Here is a 24,690-nt window from a genome sequence, read left to right as displayed (position 1 = left end):
TAGGTTTCCTTTTTATTTGTTGCCACCAAATGCTCCTGATCTTTTTGAGCAATAAGGCTCGTTAAGAGAGTGTTTTAAAATGGTGCAACAGACAATGCAGCTGTATTTCATTTGTAGATAATTGATGCAATACATGTAATAACCCAACTAGATATGTTGACTCATAAGCTAATTTAGGTGTAGATGTTACAGCACTTGTGCAGCTGGAAATGTTGCCATCACACAAATCAGTTGCAGATTAATAGAGTCAAGTCCCTGTCTGCACTAGGAAGAGATAAAAGGCTACAAATATAAAAACAAGTTCTGAAGAGTTATTGTAAGTTTAAACAGTGTTTGAAAATATTTTCCCAATCACAATGCATATGGTAATATGAGCCTTGAATCGCTTAACTATATAGTGATTTGGCAGTTTTATATGCAGTGGATTCATAAAGCTGAGAACATGGGTACAGAGAAAGGAGCATGTCCTAGCGTTTAGAAGGTGAGGCAGAGGTGAGTGTTTCCACTCCTACTATTTGCTCTGATACTGTGTGATATCAGTAAAACTGTCTGGGTCTCTCCTTCCTCGCAGGGGTTCTGGGGTAATGGTATTTACAAACTACTGTTCCAGGACCTGTTGTTATTTGTTGACATAATCAAATAGTCAGAAGGTAGAGCTGGATCTCTTTTCACCTCTACAGGTTACCGACACCCCTTGTCTCTTTTGCCTCATCTGTGAAAGGGAAGTAAAAATGTTATGCATTTTCTGAATAGTTTTTGTAATCTGTGGTGGAAAACAAATATGCAATTCTGAGATACTATTATGGCTATTCTTATCACTAACATTATAACAACATTTAAAGACTCACTGTGTACAAGTGTATTCCAAACAATTAACTGGTGGGTCACATTTTATTAATACATGCCCCTATATGCATTGCAGTGAACTTGGTGGTAGTCATCAGCACTCTTGATGGTAATCAGTGGATGGATCAATAACTAGCTCCAGGAGGACCAGGAAGAACAGGACTGGGCTCCTGCAAATTTATGCGTCAAAGCTGGGTTGTCTGATGCCTTGTGAGCTGTAAACACTGACCAAGTCCTTTCCTCTCTTTGGGATGTTCACGCTATCTTTCACCCATGTGGACTCCCTGAGAACAAGTCAGGGTTGAGAGTGCAGCTTGTAGTCTCTGCCTCATTGCTTTCTCCTCTCTATTTGACTGGGTCTTTCCAGAAAATGCATGAAAGTGTTTTGCACTACGTCCTCTGCACATTGGTTAAAACTGACAAGCAATGACAGACTATGAGGACTCAGAGGTACAAACAGGCAGATGAGCAGATGCAGGTACAAGTACATTTCTTCAGGAAACAGACTAAAATCTGTTTCCTTGACTAGCTTCTATGGACTCAACTGTCTTTGCTGTATTTGCTTGCTGCCTAAGGCTACTTGTTTCAGTAACCATTTGGAAGGACTAAACTGGAAACAGAAATGGATTAGACAACGTTCCTCAAGATTTTTTTTTTAAAATGAGCCAGATACAGGAAATAATTTGGGATCTCTCTGAATGTCATTTGACAGGAGACAAAGTTAGAACTTTGAAAGTAACAGTTCAAGCTGAGTATTTCCAGACTGGCAAGAAAATGTTAGCCTGACTGTTTTCTTGTGAAGCAGACACATTTCTATGGCTGGTATCTGATTCAGCAATTTCACAGCAGTGGATCTAGTACAATCTATCTGTGGTTTTAGGGCATACAATCTCAGTCACTCTTAAAGAATGCCGTCACCAGTTTATTATGCGGTTGATAGTATTTTCTCAGTGAACAAAGGAAAAGGAAACTTCTGACTGGAAAGGAAGTCCAGGAAATCAAAATTTGTATTAGAATCCACAGAATGATATAAGTAACTGTATATACATAAACAGATACTTGGATTATATTGCTTAGTTTGTTAGTATTGACGTGTGTTTGGGTTACTGGAATGACTGGTGATTAAATATGTATACTTAATTGCCAGTTGCTGGTAGAATGAGCAGAAAACCTTACTTAGTAATTCCAAATGGAGGTAGGATACCTTGGGGTTAAGCACTTCTGAAGGGTAAATGGCCACATATGAGCTATCATTTGAGGAAATCCTGCTTCTTTGATTATCAACAAATGTGAATTTCTGAGAACCAAGATGTGGGAAGAACAACAGACAGCAAATCCAACCCATTCTATGCATAGGACTATTGAGGAATTGCTTCTCACATTTGTTTGCAGTCTGAAGAATTCAGGCTTTTCCTTGTGTATTCCATCTTAGTTTAAGATGGACACAAATACAAATTCTTGTTGTTTTATAACGTCTTTTTTTCTTTGATCTCATTCCTCCTATTTAATATAAGCAACACTTTGACTAAAGTGTGTCGCTTAGTTGTCACTAAATTTATTGCTGTTTATATGATCTGGGAAGGGAAATCAGCACTGGCTGAAGTCCAGCTGCACTTATTGAGAATGCTTAGCTGACCAACAAGATGAAGCAAAGAGTGGAGATTTGAAAGAGCACTCCAGAGAGGTCAAAAGGGTGGATAAAACAGTGAGTTATAGATATGCAGCAACTGGCCTTAACCTGAAACCATGTTAGGATGAGTGGTGTGTGTAGAATCACATCAGTTCCAGAACACGGAGTTCAACTCTGTGATGCTTCAAAGCAATGGTTTCTATTTCAATGCAAATTTGACAATGATAGATGTTAATCACACTCCTTAATGAAGAACCAGAGGCATAAAAGTGAGTTGTGTGGCATATGAATCCCATAAAGTAGAAAAGAACCACATGCAGTAGATATACTTAACTGCTCAGGAAACCAGTCAACACCTCTAAAATGTGGCTACATGGTAGCATACAATACTTCAAAGTTAGCAGAATTTGCAGTGAAAACAAGAAGATACCAATTTAAAAAAAATCCATTATGGAATTTCACAACTGTGAGAATAATAGAGCAGAATTAGTGTCTGAACTGAGATAGCCTTATTGAGAAAACAAAAAGTATCAATAAAAGAAAATACTAGTTCTGAAAAGAATATTTTTTCATTCATCAACGTTGAATGAAAATGTATTTGCTGTAACCCTGATCCTGAAAGGGTTTAATTTACTTTCCCAATTTCAGACATGAGTAGTCTCACTGACTTCAGAAAAAAGGCAGTCCTGCTGAGATCAATGGTGGTACTCACATATATATCGCTAAGTACATGCATGCGTCTTTTCAGCACCCAGGTCTCAAATGCCTACCAGAGAAATAAATATATCTGGAAATAAATATCAAAGCGCAAAGAGATTTTTTTTTTTTCCCAGCCAGAGATGAGTATCTTGGATATGTACAAAATAGCTCATTTGTGATACGTTTTATCACTTCTGAAATGTGTAAGGGGAATTACTTGTGGAAAATGTAGGAAGATTACAGTCCAAGGTGTAGGGAAATTACAGCCTATGAGTCTCCCTTTTCCACCAATCACACATTATCTAGGATCATCAATGATTTCCCAGGTGCCTTTGTGAGTGGGATTGTAGGTGAAGTTGAACATTTACAGGCTCAGAAATTTGTCCAAAGTTCTCATTTTATTTCCATATGAACTCACATTACGTCTGCTGAAAATTCTACTGACAGTCTCATGCATGTAATTTATGACATTTCCTATCAAGATGTTTAGCTGAATTAGAAACACTTGTGAAGAAGCCCATCTGTAGCCAGTTAAAAAGCATTTTTGTAGCAGAGGTGAGGGCTGTTGAGGCAACAAAGATGGGCTCATCTTACTTTTATTCTGATGGCTGTTGATCAAGCAATTGCACCATTAACTGTTTACAGCTGTGGCTTTTGTTACGGTGACAAAGAATGTGTTTAGGGCTAGGCAGAAAGCTATGTTGTATGTTAGTTCACAATGACTATGCAGTTTACACACCAAACCGCCCCAAACATATTTCTGCAACATCCAGACTTCTCAATGAAGCAGCACTGATTTATTCTCTTTTCTTCATAATCTGTTTTACTGAACTGGCTACCTGCATATCCGTCCTGTTTTCCCAGCTTAACACCATTGAGACCATGGTGATGATATGCCTCCTAACTCGTAGTCTTCATTTTAGACATGTGAGCTGTTCTATTTCAATAGATAAGATTAAAGATGCCCATAGGTTTGAAAAGAATTATTATTTACCCATGGCAGCAAACATACTTCTTCCTTCTGTCACATTAAACGAGAGAATTTCAGTTGCTAAAATTCATCTACCTGACCTTTTCTAATCATCAGGCAACTTCTTTAGCTGTGCAGACCAGAGATTTAGCTCTCTGGTTTTGCACAGTTTCCTTATAGTTTTGTGCTCTATCTTGTCTTCAAAGACAGGGTAATTTCACAAGAAAGTGGTGAGATCTGGCTTCCTTGGAAGGCCAAATCATTGCCTGCCTTCAAGTTGTCCTTGTCTGGGTGCTGAAGACAAGATGTGGACACTCACACGGAAACAGCCTTTTTGCCCTTCTGTGTTACCTAGGTACACAACGGGACACAGACCAGATGAATTTAATGTTTTGCTGTCTAAAACATAGCCACCTATTGTAAGTTGGTAGTCCACTTGGCCTTTATGGTTAGTAGATACACAGCTCCAGAAGTCGCTTGTCTTCAGATGAGATTTACTGCCCTCTTGAGGTATTCATCTTTCTCCTCCAAGAACAGAGGGAGCTTAAAAGACCTTGTACACTTGTGTAGGAAGTTTGTATCAACAGCCAGCTGACGCGCCTTGTCACACTAAGGAATACAGGCTGCACTCCTCAGAAATAAAACACATTCTGCACAGACATCTTCGAAGCTGTAGAAGAAACTGGCAAAATTAGTTCAAATCAGCCTGGGCTCTCCTATTGTGATATGGCTGTATGGCATTCCCTTACGTCACGATGCGCTACCTCATGGTGGGACTCTCTGTTTCCAATAAATGATCCAGGTTACACAAAACCCCTGCTTGTCCCTATTAGAACACCATTGACCTGCACTGCTTCTGCAGACTTCAGAAGCCTTGTCTTCTGGAAAAGGCAGTCAAACACAATGAGCTGGAATAAACAGACTCCTGGCCAAATTTTCTTGTAACACTACTAATTTCAGTGTTCATGGAGCTGGTAAGAGTTGCTTCAGCCTGGCTCTTGTCTCATGCTCTGCTGGGTTATTACCTGAGAACATTACTTCGTGTACCTGATAATTGGTGCTGCCTGGATTTATTCCACCTGCATTATAAAGCCAGCAGTCAGGCTGGCTGATGCTTTCCTGGAACTCAGCTCTTTGAAGGCCAACAACATTACAGGCAAAAGTGTTTTGAAAATTGTATGGTCACTGAGATGGAAGTAACCTATCTGAGGTGAAATAAGTTGTCATATCCTTCTGCAGGAGACTTTATAATCTCTGAGACTTCTGCTCTTCGTTTTCTGCCATTTTCAGAGTTTATTTCAGAGTTCATTTCCAGATTAATAACTTCATACTTCGACTTATAAAATACTTCTTTTTTTTTCAGAGGGGTAGTTTAGTTTACATGATTTAGATATAGTCTCATGTGTCTGATCTTCGATATCAGGTGAGTTACACTCTATTAATGCAGAAGAGACACTCACTACTAATATGTTTTTTCTATATTAGATACTAACATAGTAAACTGGAGAGAGGAGATATTTTTAGTCAACCAACATAAGAAAGGAATTGGCTAAAAAACCCGCCTGTTATGATTTGTAATTAGTATCCCTTAGATTTAAAAAAATGCCTGCAGATAAATGTAGAGGAAAGATACTACAAGATAAAGATATCACAGAAACCTCACACTAATCAAAATCTTCTGTGACTGCCTTATTAAGATACTTGTTTTAAGACCAAAACATATGGTAGAAGCCTAAAGGAGATAGGCTCTTTAGCTCAACACCAACAGAAGTGTAAAATGCTCCCAGTTCCTTCATGGATTTAAGTAATGCTTGCTTAGGGTGTGTCATTCACTAGCAAACATGGTGATTTGTGAAGCACGACTAATGTGTCCCTGGAAAGTTCCAGCATGAAATAAGACTAGGTGTGAAAGCCTGTCAGGGTCCAAAGAGATATGATTTAAGGGTAAGCACTCTCTGAAAATGTGAGGATGAGTGTTACTAACTTAATCCATATGATAGCTTCTCCCCTCCCAAATGTATGGTAGAATGTAGGGCAGAAACGCATGAAGCAGACATGAGTCATTGTCTACAGGTGATATTTCTTCCATGCATTTATCAGCAAAGGTTTCCATGCTGTGTTTAAACATTTGTACAATAGATTAGTGTGCAAAAATGAAAAGAAGCTACCCTATGTGTACTTGCAATTGTACACACACTTGGCAAATCTAAAAAGGCACTTGTTTTATTACACTGCATAGTAACAATTGTAGCTGTGCAGTCTTATATAGTAATAGAAATAACTGAAAGCTAGGTGTCCGGACAGACATGGAGGGGCAGGAAGGTAACTTTCTGCCACCAATGTTCTTCCATGAATTAGTAGATGCATCACATAATTTCCTGTTGTTTTTCACTTTCTTTTGAAGCCTGAGGGTTGCCAGAAGGAAGGTGCAGTCTGCTCTGATTTTGCTCGGATGATCCTAGATTTTCTACTACCAGCACGACAAAATAACATATGTAACATTTAAAATTTGATCTAATATTAAGCTGTACAAGATACACATACATCTACACAAACACAGAAAGGTAAAAAAAAAAGACATTTTCCATTCAGCGTACAGTCTTGGGAGACAGCTAGAACTCGGAAGAACTTTGAAATCATCCAGTTATTTCCCCTAACATGACACAGAATCCCCTTGAAGGTAAACTGCAAGGCCTAGTTTTGGTAATCCACAGGACAACTGGAAGAATATATCGTGTTTGTCTGGGACAGAGTATGGGATGTACTAGGGAAGCATCTGGCTTGAAAGGTTGCTGCTGTATCTTGGACAGAAGTACATGAAAAAGGGATAGAGAAGAGCAAGAGGGAGCCTTAACTCTGCTGCCTAAGTCCTTGTCTGCTCCCTGCTACACTTTGTCTGACAGGAAAAGAGACGGCTGCGGAGCAAGTCTGACATAGTTCTGTAAAAGAAGGAATGGTTGAAGAAGCTGGGCAAGAAGCAGCCATTCACTGCACTGACCCACTGCCCCTGTGATGTGGCTCTGCTGTGCGTGTGAAGGAAACGTGCTTCCCTCAGATGTTACTCCAGCTAATGTGGCTTACCCAAGGCAGAGGCACAAATTGGTGTCTCTTGAGGATCACAGGTACTCCGAAATCTTCATGGAAAGTGTGAAGTGATTTGTTCCTGTGTTCCAACTAATATAAAAAACCTGAAATAAAAAAAAGCCCCCAAATAAGTCACCAATGCAATAGGAAAGTGATTCTTGGCTACAGCAAACCAAGGTCTCATGTAGTCTTCAAAGCTAAAGCAAGTTTGTATTGGAATGAAAGAACTTCCTTAGAGTACAAACGACAAGTATTTCAAAGGAAATCTAACATCATTCTACTGCTACTCTTCCTCTTACCATCTGCAAAAATCAAACTCACTGTAGACACCTTGAAAAAAGCAAAATCAAACCCAAGCACCTACAGCATGTCAAATCCTAGACCTCACAGGTGCCTCCCTGCCTGGAATGGTATGTCTGTCTAAACCAAGAGCGTAAAGGCCTGTAGATAGTGGAAGATGGAATAGCACCTTGGCAGCCCTGTTTTCATCTGTCTTCCGTGTGTTGTTTCTTTGGTATCATTATTTCTTTTAACATAAAGAACAATTGAAACAATCAATGCAGCACTCTCAGCCATTTGCAGCCACACGGATCTCATTGCAAAGGACAGTGGCTGTATGGAACCAGCTACATTTAGGAATATGCCATATTGATAATATTTTCTTGCTGACTGTACCATGAAACAGGAACAGATCCATCTGCTTCTTCATTCACTGATGTTTCTTTGGGTTATGTATCTGGAATAATATCATATAAATTGATGAACTGAGCTGCTACTTTCAGTCAAGTTGTAAGTGTGCCACAGTTTACAATCTTGTGAGTCAGTCTAGCACATGATTCTGGTACACTGAGAGGTGAAATGTAATATTTTTATTGCAGAAAACAATACCTCAGGACTTAAAAGAATATTCATAATATATTGAGAAGTGAGAATGAAAGGTACACGTTGTTGGGTTTCCTTCATAGCTGATTTCTTTTGAAAGTAACACATCTTGAAACAGTAAATGCAGATTCTTTCAGGCAATCACAGGTTGTTTACCTTCCAGTGTGATATGGCAAGCAAACTGAAAATAATGGAAAATATTTTATAAAAACAAGCAACTGTAATGAGCTGCTTCTGAAATGGGACTATAGTGGCCATGATATTTTGGAAATGTGAAATACAGAAGAAACACATCCCGGGGATTCAAAAGTAAAGTTTTTCCCTGAGCATCATACTTGAACTAGTGCCTCTGCAAGTTATTAAGCAGCACTGCACCGGTGAAAGTGGCAGCTACGAGATTTGAGATTCATTCATTGCGATCATGATAACCTGATAGCAATTCCCCACCCAAAAAGTGCCTGCTACTGTTTCACCAAAGTACAAATATACAGGCATATAGTTAATGCAACCTTCTTCTGCTCTTTGAACGCACTTCTATTCTTCATTTTTACTATGTGTTGTGATGGTGAGTTCTACAGTATAATTATGTGCTGGCTGAAAAAATACTTTGTTTGCTTTAAACCTGGTAGCTTGTTCCTGTGCTATGCAAAAAAACAATGAATAATTGTTCCCCAACCACTTTGTCAAACCATTCACAGCATTTATTTTCAGACCTGGGCCATATCTTTCCCTTAGCATTCCCTTCTTTCCACCCAGGAGTCTGAGCATATTTAGTTTTTCCTCATACGGAAGCTGTCCCATGTCTTTGATCACACACTCTGGTGTTTTCAGACTGTACATCTTGAGGCACGAACACCCATTCAAATAAAAGGACATCTTCCATGAGGGGCTCCTCTTCTCTCCCGCAGCAGGTGAATAACATCAAGTCACAACAAACTGCTAATAGGTTCCACCTTGGCTCTGACCAAGCTCTGGTGGGTTTTGATTTCCTCCCATCTACATGCTGGACCAAATGAACAGTGTTTCTTGTGTGTGGTTAGTGTTTAAGGCCTCATTGTGTACATGGCCTTGAAAGATATATTTTTATAGGTAAGCACCTCATAAAATATTTTTCTGAAGACATTTATCAAGAGAGACTTTGAAAAACTGTAAGGAGAGGGGAGGGAGAATGCAGGGGAAGCACAGCATGTGCTTTTCAGCTGCCACAAAGCCCTGCAGCAGCAGCCTTCATGTGAGAGGCGACACTTTGCACATTACAACAGGGAATCAAAAGATTTATACTCAACACTCCATACATATGACTCTCTACGGCGTAATTTTGAAAGGGTGATTATTGGTTTGACATGAGGGAATATTTTACATTAAATGCTGAAAGTTCTCTGTGTACATAGCAATAATCACCTGATGCTGCTTTTTCTTACTGCATAGCTTTTAATAATAAATAATCATAATAATGATAGTTAGGTTCTCCAAAATGATCCCATTTGTTTTCCAAGAAGTCCCAGGGGCTGGTATTTATCACTTGACATGAATGCTCCCTGCTCCTCTCCCTCTGCTCACACATGCATATAAAAGAAGTGCAGACATATGGGAAGTGTCTCACTTAATTTGATGGCAGCTCTGTTTATGATTATCTCCCTGAGCTGTGGTAATTATACTTCAGTTGTTGAGCAATTATTAAACCAAAAACTGTAGGTCTCCTGTTAGGCTTCTCCCTGGGATCTCTCATTTTCTAACCCCAAAGGTCCAATGTGTACAAAAGCAATGCACTTACTGTGGAAAAGACGACAGGCAATACTTCTTAAGTCAGTTTTAAAATGTATTATTCATACTTGTGTTTACAAGGCAGGTTGGGCTAATTAGGGTCTTTAAACATATGCAAAGTGAGAGGAAGGAGAGAAAGATGACCAGAAAAAACAAGGAAATAGTACAGTCAAAAGTCTGTTTTTGGGAGGTATTACAGCATGGCACCTGCAAAGCATAGTCTTTGTTTATGTTTCTTTTCTGCAGGTAAACTGCATTGTTCTGCTGATCTGAGGTACACACAGTAGAAAAGTTTCTTCTCTCACTCTTTTCATACAGTTAACCTTATGGATGGACAAACTGATTTGGCAGAAAAAAAGGACTGGGTTCAACTAGAGATATTTTGTGAATTAATGGTCTCAGTAGTTATTTTTTCCAAAGCTTTTGTACTTTCTGCCTTTTTCTTTTTCTCTTTTGTCTTCCTGTTTAAAAGAAAAGAAGTCAGCAGTGCTGAAATACCACCTGAAAGATGAAATTGCAGAAGTACATGTAAGCAAGAATCAAAGTTTACCAGAAACTTACAGTGCTAGATGGAAACCTGTCCAGTTTCCTGCAGCTGCTTCTGTAAAAGACCTGGCTGGTGAAGCCCAGACTTACAGAAGAAATGACATGTGTCCCAGCTTTGATTGGATTTTCACTGAGCGAAGTTCTGGTCATACAAGGCTCTTGCTGCTCTAGCTGCCATGCTTTCCCCTCCACCATGAAGCCTGCAGTAATCTGGTGTTTCACGACCCCAACAAGCAGAGAGCTTTTGACTTGCTTTCTCCCCCTCCCACACTCTCCTTACTCTAGTTCTTACAGGCTTTTGGCCTTGCTTTGACCCAGCCTAGCTCATTGGAAAAGACCAGCCTCACCTGATAGCAGTTGTAGAAGCATTTTTGTTCTTCCTGCTTTCTTTAGCAAAAATAAACTAGATGTAAATTACCATCTCCTTTTGTTGAAAACGCAGAGACAGCTTTTCTGGAAGTTCACTGGGACAAGCATGAAGCACAAGGCACTTATGATATGTTACTAAGGATTTTTTCAGGTCAGCAACCAGTATTAGGAAAAGAGATAATGATAGCAGTGAATCTGAAGTGCCATTTACTATATACCAGATAAAAATACAATTAAATACAAGCTCCTCTTTCTCATCTCCATTTCCTTCTATTTACCTTTTTTTTTGCTTTGTATGTTTTTCCACATATGTATTTCCTTTCTTCTTTTCTTAACTTTCCTCTTGCATTTCTATTTTTTCATGCCTTTTGCAGTTTTTTCTATACCTGTGCCTTTCTCGTGAAGTTGCTCTGCTCTACTCTTTTACAATACCTTCAATCTTTTGTCCTCCATTTGAGAGTTCCCATAACTAACAAACACAGTCTTCTATGTTCACTTGTTTCCTGGCAGGTATGTCATGTGCTTCCAAGGATGAGATGTATTCTGGTGCAGCTATTCTTAATCTTGCTCTGCCAAATCAGCTGGGTGGTGTTGGCACTGATTTAAGACTTGGTTGCTGGATGTTTCTTCTGCCTGCCAGATTTGAGGAGGGAGCTAATGAGCCAAGCAGTAGGGACGAGTCTAGTTCAGGGCATAGTAGTCCCGTGGTCCTCCAGGTTTTGTTAATTATCCTGTGATCCCACAGGTGAAACTGAACCTGAGGCCAGAGGCCAGAGGCCAGCAGCATTCTTTGCACAAACCATTATGCATTTGACTGGCCAGCTAGCAAGTGAGTTATGAGCAGTGCTGGCCACAGCAAGGGCTTTTCAGGGCAGGTTGCTAAACACAGCAGTCTCAGCAGATTGTTTTGGATACATGCTGACATAGTTGAGTTCAGATGATCCAGGAGTCAGTGCTGTATGAGCTTTTTTACACAAGGCTGTAACCCGACAGCACATGCTTGGAAGCAAATTTGAACCAAAGCACTGGGCCTTGCGGTGTTCCCCTGTTGACTAATTTATGTAGCAGCTTGCAGGTAACAGAGAAACAGTTTCTTTTTTCCAGCTGGATCAGAGGTAACCATGCTCAGAAATGGCAATGAATCTCTCCAGCTGTGTGCAGCATCTTTCCAGACTTCTGAGTTGGTCCATTATATTGTTCCCTGAAAGTACAATGCAGCTGTAACTGAAACCTTCCACTGACAGCAAAGCACCTTGAATCTCAGACAGCTTCACTTTGTCCTCAAGATCACAATAAGTACGTTCCTAAACCCATTGCCTTACTCCCATTACACTGACTCTCCAGCGCTTATGAAAATTTACTGTGCAATGCAAACAAGCATAAACTTTACAAACAAGTGTTCTTTTTGCCTTAAATTCACAGAAGTTATGAAGCAGAACCTTCCGTGAATGCAGGTGCCTCTGAATATAAAGTGTCATTTCTCTTTACTAAATAGGTGCTGTTGCTTTTGATGCCATCACCAACAGTACAGACATGGTCTTTCAAGACTCTTTTTCAAGAATAGGATCTTAATAGAAAAGACCTTTCAGCTGCCAGTTTATAGGTGATGGTACTTTGTTACTGTTCCCATGTCATGACTAGGTTAAGGCCAGGTGAGAAATAAGTAATCTCAGGAAAGAGGGTACTTTCCCCTCTGCAGTTGGACCACTTTCAGGTACTCTATCATGACAACAGTCTTTGCAATGATCATGAAAATAACTGTTTGCAATGAAAAACTTCCTGGTTTGGCCTGTCTGACAGAGGTGAAGAATGTGCCCTTTGTGAGGACGTATCTAACAGCCCTGAGGTTTGCAGGGTGCATCCACTGAACTCAAAACTCACAGATCTGTTGATGTGATTCTCTAAGAAGGGGTGAATGCGGCTGTGACTTGCATTCCCAGCAGCCACATTGATTTTACTTGCACTAAGACACACCCAAACAAAGAATGGACACTGGGCTAAAATTAAAGTATCATATTTAAGAGGAGTTTCCCATTGAAATTCATGTGAAGGCATTTTCTGAGTTGACCCAAGAGTATCAACTAAATGTCCCATGCTCCTGCCCCAGCAGAAGACACTGTCTGCAGGCAGAAATCTGCACTCCTGACACTGGAGTACCTGTGATTGAAATTGCCAAGAGCAAGTGGGAAGGACTGAACTCAAGTCTTGGCTAGTGAACAAAAAGGGTAGGAAACTCCCAGTGGTTTGTCCTGTTTTCCGAATTGGCATGTGTACTCTGATTAATAAACAGTTTCAGATAATCTTTCAAGGTGAAAGTTTTTGCTGCTGCTGGAGAAAGACCTCACGAACCTCACGTGATCCACTGTGAGGCTGGAATCTACCACACAACAGCTATTTTGTTTTGACTAGATTATGCTGCAGGAGGAAGATTATACTTGGATGCATTTGATTTTTTTTTTTTCCTCCTACTGCTTAACAGAGCTCTGGGTGTAACACTGTGGTCACATTTACATTATGTGTATTCTGGCTCATTTCTGCTTACAGAGTACTCTTAGTAAAGTTTTTCCTTTTGCAAATTAGGGGCTCAGGTTACTGTATTTGTTGTTGTTATTATTATTGTTATTTTCTAAAGAAAACCAAACATTTTGGCACTTTATATTGCTTTTGTAAACCTTTAGAGTAGCAGCTGTGCTTACTACCAGCATGACAGGATACAAAACCACATTGTTCCTTACAAAAAAGAGAGAAAGCTTGAAAAAGGGTGAGAAGGAAAGAGAGAGGCCAGGGCCTCTTCTCTCTGGTCAGGCACAGACCATCCTAGGACTCCGTCTGAGCCCTGTGGGGGGCTGGCAGGAAAGAATTTGTAGCCACAGGGACATGTTATCCAGAACCAAGGGTTGAACCTAATTGTATCCAGATTTTGCCCGCCTTTTTTGGATGAGTGATGGCCCACTGGCATGTGACCTGGCTTGGCAATTTCCCTACAGGGTCCAGGCTGCCATAAGGAGATACGTAATGTCTAGAGTGATAGGAAACTCTTTAGTGCAGATGGTACAGATCTGCCTCATAAAATGACTCACTGTGAATCCTCATAGAAATCTAAGCTATAAAAATGATAATGGAAAAAGCACAAGAAAATGCAAAATGTCTTAAGAACAATTTGTTCCACCTCATGTCTTCCATTTTAGACACACAAAAAAGATGTATTTTACAATCAAAATAATAACTTCTTCCCTTTCATTGTTTTTGACCGACCAGGCAAAATCAATAGGACAAGGTATTGGAATTGTGGAGATGAAGAGAGCTCCTGGAGAAGGTAAAGTGACAGCTTGCAATACTCTGGCCACTCCCTGGGTAAGGGAGCTGACTTCTAAGGAAATGCCTTATGCACACAAGCTCTTCTCTCCCTTTTCTACTGCCCTTGTCCTTTCAATAATAGGAGGAAACAACTAGTAAAAATGGTACTTCTGATTTTCCCAAGAGAACCACCAACTTTTAGGTCAGAAATAGATTCTGAACCCTTGTGGGCAGAATTTTTCCTATAATCCCTGAAGTGATTAAGAGCATGTATTTCAGCAGATAGCGTGCCGTCAAAGTCACATTTTCAATTATTCCCTTTGAATTCGCACACATTTACACTTGCTTTTCAGTAGAAATTTGTTGAGCTTTTTACAGTATTTATCCCTTATTTAATGCAAAATGTGTGCAACATTCCAGATTGCCTGTGATTGTTTTTTCATTTACTGTGTTCAGGAGGGACAGGCAGTAACACAAGACCACAAGTAACACAAGAGTCTGAGAAAAGAAGAGTGCTGAATGTGGTTTTACCCTCTTTCCACCACGGGAGATATCAGGACACTAAGTAAGAACATACGAACCATTTAAAAAGACAAAGTGCAATCTGCTTGCAGGTTACATGTGCAATTGCGATGGTGATTACATGGCACCCTGTATTCTTACTCCATAGTTGCTATGTCAGCATTTTAATGTGGTTTAGCCACAAATCCTCTAATTTCTCCCTCATACCTCACTTAAGTTAGATTTACAGAGCAGTTCCTGTGAAAATGAACTACATTTTTCTGTAAAAAATCAACCTCAGGGTCCAGCTGCATGAACTCAACAAGCTCTCTCCAATCCCTTGTGCGGGAAGCAGGGTCAGACCAAATGTCTGGTCCTCTGGGCAGCTGCAAAGCATAGAAGTACTTGGGACACTTGGTCCAGGGAATCACAACAAATCTGGTCCGAACAAGAACTGCAAAGAGCATGTGTGTAGGGGCTTCAACACAAATTGCCCTCGTTAAGAGGTATGCACACCTGCTGCACAGTTTCTGTTGCTCAGTCTTACCTCACTTACCCTCTTTTGGCTCTCTCTATGCAAGACAATATAGCATCACAGAGGTGCGATTTAATGTCTTTCAAGGACCATTGACCTTCATCACCCTGGCAAACTCACACTGCAAACACTGTGGATGTTAACAGCAAGATGAACTTATCTCATCAAAGCAAAGAATAATTCTGAAGATCCATCAACTAGTCCTTCTCCATCTGTACTGTCTGTGGCTTTCTAACAGCACACACGTCTTCGTAAACCAATCAGATTTTCCCAACCACTTCTTTTTAGGTTTCTAATGCCAGAGCCTCTGTGAAGAGCTTCACGTGGGGCTGTCTCCAGCTGGCCATTTGGTAAGGTCCTGCTCTCAGTCCATGCAGATAGACAGAAACAGAGGGGAAGAACCAGAAGCTGGGACTTTTCTTGACTGTTGGTGGCATCCAGCTCTCTGTTTGCCATTCGATGCATACGTTGAATTTGTGCCAGCTCAAGTGTCTTTTTGGCCACAGGATCCTATGGGGATGAGACCATAAAAATGCTGAGATGTATGCAAAGACACAATGACCCTCTTCACTTAGTGGGAGTCCTAGTGTGGTACACAGTGACAGGTTCCATACTGAGCTCTGTCTGCCTGCAGTGAAGCAAATGAGGCAATGGGAAGATCCTTTCTGGGAGAGGGAACTCTAATGTGGTAATCTGTAGTGAAACAGGGTGGTGTACACAAAGGGCTCACCTGTAATCACAGTGATTCAAATGAAATTATCTCTTGGTGGTCATATTCACTTTTTGAATCTGCTGGAGCAATACGTTTCTGATACATCCAGACTCAGACAACATGTTGACTTTCAATGTCGTGATCTGTGCAGGGCAGGGTTGCCTTCCTAATAGAGTAGAACAGCCACAGAGGAGCACACAGGGACAGCAAAGAGTTTCTGTTTTGAAGATGCAGTTTTTTTGACACCTCTGCACTGATTTGTGAGCATGTCTGGGGGTTACTATGTGAAATTCTTCCTTGAAATTCAGATGAGGTTCCTCCCAGATTTCAGACTGAGACTCATTGTAGTTATAATATCTACACTATATGAGACATCATTTATTCGCAAAAGGGAAATGAATTCTGTGCTTGTATTTGATAGGCAATGCATGTGTTACTCTCTATTTGCACCACACTGCATAACACTTTATACACAGGCTGTAAAAGATTGACTCAGAGAGGTTATGGGGACAAAAGTCAGAAACACAATCCTGAATCTTTCTCTGCCATGCTATCAAATCAACTATTTTTTGTCTGTATAAACCATTTCATTTTAAAACCAAGCCCCAGGAATGTGGACCTGCGACGAAAAAATATAATTCAATTTGAAGCAGAATATTTGGTGATAAAAGTACTCCCAGGAATAATATTTAGAGAAGGATTACATTCTTCCATACTTTAGTTGCTTGCTTTCTTCTGACAAAGTAAACAAAGACACCTGTATATTTAACTCAGTACATCAGAAATGATGACTGATGAGGTTTCCTAAGTGTTTCTTTATACAGACACATACACTCACACACTTTAACATAGCTGTAAGGTTATTTGTAATTTTGTTTCAGTTTTGTTAAACTCCAAGATTGCTAACTTTCAGTGTAATAAAGTCACAGGAGGTGCGAGATATTCATTACATATGTTAATTAGCTGACCCGCAGAATCTTGGTCACTATTGAAAACTCATTTACATGTGGCTTTTTATGACACTAGAGTACCTTGGCAATAACAAGTCTGTAACTGAATTATGCAATAGATTCTTCATACTGTGTCTTGTAAATGTTTTCATTTTTCTGAATAATCTGCACACTAATGAATGCTCTGTGCTACATCCTTCCATCCTTCTCCCAGCACTACTTAAAAATGTAAACTTGAAATAATTTAGTGGAAGAAAAGCCTTTTTTCTTACCCCCACCTCTTCCGCCAGTTAACATACCCTGAAAAGAAGCTATTTATTATTATTATTATTATTATTATTATTATTATTATTATTATTATTATTATTATTATTATTATTATTATTATTATTATTATTATTATTTCCCTACAGAAATAGCTAATAAATTGCATTTTGCTGGGTGGACAAAAATCACCAAACAAATTGCAGTGAATTTCACGCACTGTAATCCTACAAACCATCTAAGGAAATCAGTGTGAAAAATGGTGCAGTGCTGTGTTGTTTTGTGTACTTCATTTCAAGTCCAGACTTTATCTCATTAGACATGGATGCAAGCTGCAAATTTTGGATTCAGGCTTTTTAAATGAGTGTTCCGAAAGTTCAGAAGTGTGTATAACCAAGTCGCCTTTTAAAAAAATTTATTTTATTTTTTTTTTCCCCCAAACTGTTACATGGAAATGCTCTTGCTGTGAGGTTTGGATCAAATCTGGAGTTTTGGTTCAGTTCTATTTTTGTTTCTAATGAACTCAAGTTCACAGCGTTCACAGCCTGCCACAAACCCCTTCAGTTAAACATGTGCATTGGTAAAAAGTGCAGAAGCCTTGGCTCAAATTGAGCGTTGCCTAATGGAAGCCAGCAGAACTGTGGGTTGGAACAAACTCCCAAGCTCCACTATATGATCACAGTGAACACCTGGACCTGCTGGAAATTGCAAAATAAATGGCATTTTCATAGGAACTATGTATCAGAATTGCTTAAATAGTCATTGCCCTAGCTCAGGTAAGAAGAGTTGCTCTGAAATGCTTCTGGTGATCCAGGAGGGGCCGTCTCAGTCACTGCTCGGCTTCTGAAAGAAATGATGTTTCTGGCCACGTTGCTTTTATAGCTGAAAACAAAGCTCACTGTTGATTTATCAATAAAATATGGCAAGATTTTCCAGCTGCTTTGTACGCTCCATCAGCCGGCACTATGTGTGGAGTCAGGACAGGTTGTTTGCCACAGTCGCTTCCTTTTCTGCGTCTTTTCTGAACGCTCACACGGGAAACCTCATAGTTCTTGGATCCCAGCAGACCACTCCATGCAAGTGTCCAAGCCCTGTTTTGCAAGCAGCTTCTTTCCATCCATCCTCTGTGACATCTTCATTCTGCCACCTTGTTTCTGCACACAAGAAAGAGAGGTCAGAGAGACATAAGTGAGACAGCAAACTTTTTGGGGGAAGTTTGTGGCCCAGGTGGGAGTCCTATCCTTCATGTGCTGCTAGTTTTCTTAAAAGCTAGGGTACCTTTAATGGTGATGTTGCAAACTGGTGTATGCCTCAAACACACTGAGAAGGGCCTTATATGCCAGCTATGGGGGGCTGGCTTACGGGAGTTTGTGTTGAGAAGAGTCAGAAAGAAAATATCATTTTTTTCCATGCCACGCCATAAAATCAACTGTTTTTTCTCTGTATAAACAATTTCATCTTAGAACCAAGTCCCAGGAATGTGGACCTGTGATGAAAATATATAATTCAATTTGAAGCTGAACATTTGGTGATAAAAGTATTCCCAGGAATAATATTTAAAGAAAGATTACATTCTTCTATACCTTAGTTGCTTTCTTCCTCTGGCATAATAAGTTAAGGTTCTATGCACATTTCACCCCAAACACCTCAGCTGGTACTTGATGAAGTTCACTTGAGATTTTTGTACATGCTTCTAAAATGGCTACCATATTATTTGCCTTTACATGAAATAAATGCAAAGCTTTAAGATTTGTAGCCTCCTTTGTCACGCAGGATCCAGAAGATTTGGGGCTTTGACAGGGTGGTAGGTCTAAACTAATTCAGGAGACAGCTGTTGACAACTGTGAAGTCTATTTCGTCTGAATAGCAATGCTTGGAAATATGTTTGATTTCCTTTGTGGAAATGAAAAGAATCTCACCCATGCCATAAATACTTTCAAACCACTAAGATTCATGTGAACCACAGTTGGAGATGATTATGTTTGAGCTGTGCATGGTTAAGGAGACTACTGAGGGTATCAGTAACCTGTGCATTGTGCAGGTCATTTGGTGGGAGGAATAGAAAGGACTCTGCATTTCCCCTCACTGTATGTCAGTGAACCTCTGGGGTGGTGGTGGACATAGAAAAGGGACTTTGATCATGCGCCTTCATGCTCCCAGTGTCAGCCTGCACTCACCAGCACCTCAGTAGGAGAAAGATGCCTCAGATCTGTGGCAGGCCCAGCAAACCAGGGCAACCCAGACTTCTCCACTCTCTGTGGAAGAGCTGGCTTGGAGCCCCAGTGCCTCTAGTATGGGGGAGCCTTGGGCAGGCTTGCATCTCCATTTCTTTTGAATTGCACATGGGACATCTTGGCAGAAGCTGGAAAGCTGGGCAAACATAGTCAGCAAAATCCCTTTATGGAGTGACCTTGCACATGATTATAAATCTATCAAGGGCTTAAGGTAAAGTCATTCTGACCTGTGTGTCTCTTCTGCCTCCTCAGTGTGATGACTGAGGAAAATAACTTTAAGAACTCGATATACTTACTTTCAGTCAAAGTTACGTTTTTACGGTGCTACCAAAATGCTAAACTGGGAGTCTTCTGAAATTTGGAGCTTCCTGGCATGGAGACTATTTTGCCACAAAATATGCTCATCCCAGACCCTAAGCGAACCTCTGAGATTTTGAAGTTGTAACCATAGCAAAGATAACTTTATGAGTGGAAAAAGCATTTTGTCAGTGTCATTTCAGTTCTAAATGGTGGAATCTCTATTTCTTTGAGATGCGCTGCTCTTTTTGGTCTCAAAGAGGACTTGTTAATATCAAAGAATTCCAGTGGACTGCTTCAGTTATTAAAGAAAGTCAGGTATGATACATGACTACTCAAAGGGCTTTTGAAAAATATCATGCCAGTATGACCTTCAAAGAAAATGTCTGTCTCAATAAACACTCAACACAGCTGCAACATCAACCCCTTTTCCTGGGATCCCAAGGTACTGCAGAAGGTTTCAGGAGGGGAAGGTATTTGCTTTTCAGCCCAGCTTGAATTATTTCTATATTAGGTTTTATTGGATCTATATGTGGCTATTTTATGGCTCTTTAATGTTTACGATGTATTTATTATCATTGCTACATTTTCCCTGCAGCTCTACTGAAGAGGGACTATCTAAAGATTGTGAAACTATTTGTTACTGTAACTTTACAGCCGCTTCATATTTTTCATTTGAAGAGTTCAGCAGTGTGACTGACAGTAATTAAGTCTCATTATGTCCGTTTGAATTCATAGTCCCATATAAAATGCATTTCAAGTTGGGTAAACTGAGTCCAGGAGCAGCCTGGGTAACCAAGCAAGTTTATGACAGGGTCCAGAAAGGAACCTGAAGATGGGAGATCCTTGTTGCCAATGCCAAGATGTAAATTATGTCACTCATCAGATAAAAATTCTTGCTCCATTGGTCAAAAAATTGCCGCTCAAAATTAGAAGAGTAGTAGTAAAACCCAGCCTGTTTTCTGCTCAGGAGTTTTGGCTGGTGACAAAGGGACATGGCTTTTGATTTGGCCCCAGAAGCAGGTCCAGGCTAGCCTAAGTAAGAAGGCAGCGTTGGGGTCATATGAGGGAGAAGTGTGTGTGTTGTGCCCAGTGGCTTCAGTATTCCCTCGACTGCCCCGTACATATCAGCCTGGGCTTGACATCCATACTTCATCATGTGAAGATAGCCATGCCATGAGTCCTGCCCCAGAGAGTCTCCCTGGCTGAAGTCTTTCATGTGCTTGTCACTTGCCACTTTCCTTTCTGTTCACCAACTCTGATCTCTTCTGAGTGTCCAGTTGCCCTCTAATTTCAGTTCTTGCCCTCTAATTTTAGTCCATGCCCTCTAATTCCAGTTCAAACATTTTTGTTGCTGAGTCAGATATCAACACCAATTTGTTACTTTCCTTCTGTCCTACTAATTCTCCATCTTTTAATAGGAATAACTCATACTAAGACCAAAGTATCACAGAAAAATCCAGATGGGAAAGCATCTCAGGAGGTCCTCTAGTTCAACCTCTGGTCACGGTCTTCTCAAGTAAGAATGTTCAATAAGTAATGGTCAACCACAATTCAGTTTGGAGGTGCTAAAGTAACCAAGTACTAAAGAGCATGAAAGAAGCAAAGGTGACTTAACACCACATGCAGCTTGCTTCCACATTAAAACAGTTTGCTTAGATTCACATTTAAATGACTGTAATGACTGTCTGTGGTTTTCTTTTGTTTGTTTTTGTTTGTTTGTGGTGGGTTGTTTTTGTTTGTTTGTGGATTTTCTTTTTTCCCCTTGTCTTGGGAACAAATTTGGTCAGAACTTGTCTAGGCCATCTTGCAAAACTTTGGCACAAACATATTCTGAACCTTTATGACCCTCCATGAACTCAATCTCAAACTTATAAAAGACTTGTTTTCCCCAGTGTCAGCTGTGCGGACACTATGTTTGATTGTCACAGAGTGGCTTGCTGGCTTTCAGGGACCCATCCATAGAAACTGGCAAAATTCACAGAAGCCACGAATGCCATGCAAAAGCTGAACCTAACATGATGAATGAAGAGGATTTAGTGAGCATAGCTATACTGCTTCCAGGGTGGAATGGAAGCTTTCTCAGGTAACCTTATTCCTCTTCCCTTCCAGTCCTGGATTTTTCTAGGATGACATTCTTCTACATTAAAAAGTTGTGTTTTTTTTTTTTTTTTTCCTGCAGTGGTTATGCTATATAGATGAATGATTCTCTGTTCTGTCTCTAGGTGATAATGTCACATACCTGGTGCCCAGATGCTGTTTTAATATCTGAGGGAGAATTTGCCCTCTTGTTGATAAACTAAACAGGAACATTTTATGATTAAAGGTAACGTATAGAGGACATAATAGTTTTATGCTGATTATGATATTTCTTTGTGAAACTAATAACTGTATTCAAGACTATCTTCTTTCTACCCCTTCTCTCCTCTTCCCTCCTCTCCCAAACCATACACACAAATCCTAAATTAAGCTGTGTTCCAAGCTCAGACAGCTTCCGTTTGCTGGTTTTCAGCCTGTCAGTAGTTGCAGGCTAAGGCATTGTAAACAGAGCTTTTCTTAGAATATAATGGCTTGATAAAAGCATATAGTTTCAAAACCACTCAACAAAATATTCATCAGAAGGGATCTCATGCTATTGCTCCCCACATGTAGTCAATATATCACTTTAACTACAGTGCATTTACTCTCTGTTTATCATCCCTTCTGAAGCCATGTGGAATACTCATCTTCTCTAATCCTTGTCTATAGTATTTCCAAAGTACTTTACAAGCTTGGAGTAATGGACTTTAATGCCTTGCAGCAGCTGAGCTGGTAGCATATATGATACCTTAAATGTAACAATCAAAGGAGCATGCAAGATTTTGGTATTTCCGCTGGCTTGCAGATGTGCAGTATCCAAGTCCAAAAACTATAATGTCAAGTTTAGACTATAAGTGTTTAAAACAAAATAATGTCTCACTGCTCTGTGTCAACACTTCTATAATGTGAGAGGGTATTCTCTGATAGAGAGAGCACCAGTATCAAATATCAGTTATCTGAACCCTACAGTAATTTCTTTTTTGTATGTGTGTCCACAAATAACCTTGCTCAAGATTTATGTAACGGGATGTATTGTTTTATTAATCCAGAGCATGTGGTATTCTCCAGGTGCTAAGCTTTGATCTCCTTGCCCTTCTATGTATTAAGTTTTCTGCTTCTCATTGACACTGATGCTCTTGATTTAAGGTAATCCTCTTATTGTTGGGGACAGGAAAAAAAACAAGTGAACTCTGCAGTGAACCTGGAATCTTTTTGCTTTGTTTCGTCTCAGTTCTGATTGAATCTCCACTAAATTCAGTTCAACAGAATCCAGCCACTGCTTTTAGAAGTAAAAGTATATCTTTCTGCAACATTTTATGGCATGGAATGTCGTTTATGGCACATTATATTACAGTTTGAAATGCTAGTGTTCACGAACTAGAGGAGCTGTGGGTTTATATTAAAACAACAGAGCAGTGTAAAAACAAAAAAAAAAACCCCAAAAAGACAGTTTTCCATGGCCCTTGGCTGGTAACAGAAGGAAAGAGTGTGAGTGTGAGTGGAATGGAAGGCATGAGGCAGGAGAAAGGAGAATGAGACAGTGAGAAAACTGCTGGGGGAAGAGTCTTTCCAAGTGGGTCAGCCGGCACAGAGGCTGCAGACGAGACAATGGGCTGAAGATGCCAATTCTGATGTACCACCTGATGAGCAGCTTCTTCTGGTCACGTTTTCTGTTGCATCAGGCACTGTGTCCTCATCTTTTGCCTCCGATCCAACATTTTTCTCACCTACCTCGACAATTTATTTCACAGGCATATGCTGACTTGAGGCAGCTTGGTTCTGGGAATGGGAGCACCTGGGCTGGAGTTGGTGGATTGGGCTGGTGCAGGTCAGAGCTGATGTATAGCTAGCTCCTTACCCCCCATGAGCCTGCAGTATGCCTGGTGTGTTGCCATGGGAGCTCTGCAGCACTCTGCAAACATGGGCTTGTCTTCAGGGCCAGCAGGGTGGTCAGGGAGTACTCTAAAGTCAGGGACTGCAAGGTGGGTGAGGACCTCCACTAGAACATCTACACCACTGTCACTGGGAATGAGACACTGATTCCACATAGAACTGCAGGACGGCAGAGCTCAAATTTGTCACCTAGTCTATCTCCATGCCCCTGCCTAGCACTAGCTATGCCAGCATCTTGTTCTGGCAGACGGGTCTCTGGGTCTGTCCTTGGTGAGGTCCCCTGTGTGAGATAATGCATTCTCCCCAGGCAAGACCTCCCAGCATTTCACTGCCACTGCCAGTAAAAAGGTTCTTCTAACATTTAACCTCACTTTCTCTTGCTGATAATTTAGTTCATTTACTTTGTTTTGTATCTTCAGTGGACACAGGGAAGAGCTTATTTTCTTCCTGTTTGCTGCCACCATCAAGGTACCTGAAGACTTTTGCTACCGTCTCTCCTTGGTCTTCTCCAACCTAAACAAGAAAGTACTTCAGTCTTTCCCTGAAGATCACATTTTTCTGGTCATTCTAATGACTTCTTGAAGCAAGATGAAATGTTCCTTGAACTGGACACTTACCAGAGCCAATGGGAAAAGAAGAATACATTTATGAGTCCAGTAGATTTAATTCTTCCTAGTCATTTTGGTAAGGCAATTGTATTTTTTTCCCCCCCTCTCTCTCCCAGCAACTAGCTCTTTCCTACTTATGTGCAGCTTGTGCACTGGTACAACCTTCAGACATTTCACTGTAGTACTGTGTCTCTGCCAGGGCTTTTCCATCATCTTTCGATGCTGACGACTATTTTTCTCGGAGAGCCTTTCATCTCTCTGGGTTGAACTGTATCTTATTTATTTCAGACCAGCTTCTCGAGATCACTTTGAATTCTCATCTTGTCCTTTGATGAACTGTCTTGCTCTACTTTTCATTGTTTATGAACTTAATGAGAATATCTGCTCCAAATAGTGAAAATATTGAGTAGTGTCAGACTTGATAGAGTTGCTATGGGTGTGCTACAGCTAAGAGGAGAACTGCTGGTATCGCCCTCATTCAGTGAAAAAGTTTATAAGCAGTCATACACATTTTTCATGTTGATCTCTGG

General features: G+C 40.3%; 1 long non-coding RNA gene across 2 annotated transcripts in view; it reads left to right on the top strand.

Moving 5' to 3' along the window:
• Positions 1-398: 398 nt before the first annotated feature.
• LOC135577434 (uncharacterized) overlaps positions 399-24,690 on the top strand; it is a 60,300-nt gene continuing 36,008 nt past the window's right edge. The window contains exons 1-3 of one of the 2 annotated variants that reach the window (XR_010469227.1): positions 399-492; positions 14,049-21,666; positions 21,806-24,236. This is a non-coding gene — a long non-coding RNA (uncharacterized LOC135577434). Of the gene's footprint in view, positions 493-14,048; positions 24,237-24,690 lie in introns of both variants that reach the window. The other variant, XR_010469226.1, reaches the window with a different exon arrangement.

The sequence above is a fragment of the Columba livia genome, chromosome Z (assembly GCF_036013475.1).
Source record: "Columba livia isolate bColLiv1 breed racing homer chromosome Z, bColLiv1.pat.W.v2, whole genome shotgun sequence".
Classification (NCBI taxonomy): domain Eukaryota; kingdom Metazoa; phylum Chordata; class Aves; order Columbiformes; family Columbidae; genus Columba; species Columba livia.
The sequence above is the reverse complement of the archived record's forward strand: the minus strand, read 5'-3'. Positions and strand labels throughout refer to the sequence as shown.